Source organism: Anopheles moucheti (genome assembly GCF_943734755.1).
Source record: "Anopheles moucheti chromosome X unlocalized genomic scaffold, idAnoMoucSN_F20_07 X_unloc_22, whole genome shotgun sequence".
NCBI lineage: Eukaryota > Metazoa > Arthropoda > Insecta > Diptera > Culicidae > Anopheles > Anopheles moucheti.
Window position 1 is genome coordinate 3,090 of NW_026453529.1, and position 1,911 is coordinate 5,000.

Consider the following 1,911-nt stretch of genomic DNA (forward strand, 5'->3'; position numbering starts at 1 on the left):
GTTGTGTTGTGTGTGTACAGTTGGTGCTTGCGTGCACTCCATAGTGGAGTGTTCGCGAGCTTAAAACGCTTAGTCCCGATTAATACTCTCCTCGCAACATTATGTGCGTGGCTCCACGCCAAGTGGGATTAGCGGTGCGAAACGCGATTGGTAAAGTCGATGGTGATGTGCGTACCAACAGGCGATTTGTTAAGTCAAATGCGATCTGTGGTGCAACAGGGCAATGTGTGTTTATTATCAGGTGTTGTTGGAAGTCAATACGATTTGACTTTCAAAAATTTTTCTAAGTCCTGATTTTTTTTCTCGTCGAGTAACTACAATGCACTATTTCTATCGCAGCGGACTTGTTGTTCATGGCCTAAATGATCGCGAACGAACACGTATTCGCAAAAAAATTTTTTGTATGAAAAAGTCACACACTCGGGTACCTCCATACAAAAGTACCAAGTTCGGGTCGAGTGGTCGATGGACGTCGAAGGTGAAAAATTTTTCATCATCGAAAATTTTTTCCAAAGTTGAAGCAACATGGGCCCTAGAGTATGAAAAGTGAAACCACGCATCGATTTGAGAAATAAAAATTTTTGTATGAAAAAGTCACCCACTCGGGTACCTCCATACAAAAGTACCAAGTTCGGGTCGAGTGGTCGATGGACGTCGAAGGTGAAAATTTTTCATCATCGAAAATTTTTTCCAAAGTTGAAGCAAAAGGGCCGGGCCCTAGAGTATGAAAAGTGAAACCACGCATCGATTTGAGAAATAAAAATTTTTGTATGAAAAAGTCACCACTCGGGTACCTCCATACAAAAGTACCAAGTTCGGGTCGAGTGGTCGATGGACGTCGAAGGTGAAAATTTTTCATCATCGAAAATTTTTTCCAAAGTTGAAGCAAATGGGCCCTAGAGTATGAAAAGTGAAACCACGGATCGATTTGAGAAATAAAAAATTTTTGTATGGGAGGGCCCCTGCTAGAACATTTTTCCCAAGTGCGACCATTTTACCCAGTGAGTCAAAAAAAATTTTTTTCACGGTGACTCAAAACTTCAATATTAGACTCCCCTGAGTATGAAAAGTGAAACGAAAATCATTTTTGAGAAGAAAAAATTTTTGTATGGGAGGGCCCCTGCTAGAACATTTTTCCCAAGTGCGTCGATTTTTGGGTCGCCGACACAAGCTCGGGTCAAAAAAATTTTTTTTTCTCGGTGACTCAAAACATCAATTTTAGACTCCCCTGAGTATGAAAAGTGAAACGAAAATCATTTTTGAGAAGAAAAAATTTTTGTATGGGAGGGCCCCTGCTAGAACATTTTTCCCAAGTGCGTCGATTTTGGGTCGCCGACACAAGCTCGGGTCAAAAAAATTTTTTTTCTCGGTGACTCAAAACATCAATTTTAGACTCCCCTGAGTATGAAAAGTGAAACGAAAATCATTTTTGAGAAGAAAAAATTTTTGTATGGGAGGGCCCCTGCTAGAACATTTTTCCCAAGTGCGTCGATTTTTGGGTCGCCGACACAAGCTCGGGTCAAAAAAATTTTTTTTTCTCGGTGACTCAAAACATCAATTTTAGACTCCCCTGAGTATGAAAAGTGAAACGAAAATCATTTTTGAGAAGAAAAAATTTTTGTATGGGAGGGCCCCTGCTAGAACATTTTTCCCAAGTGAGTCGATTTTTGGGTCGCGACACAAGCTCGGGTCAAAAAAAATTTTTTTTTCATGGTGACTCAAAACATCAATTTTAGACTCCCCTGAGTATGAAAAGTGAAACGAAAATCATTTTTGAGAAGAAAAAAATTTGTATGGGAGGGCCCCTGCTAGAACATTTTTCCCAAGTAAATTCGATTTTACCCGGTGAGTCAAAAAATTTTGAAAAAAATATTTTTCCAAAATCGTGTTCATTGCCTATTATAAGGGACC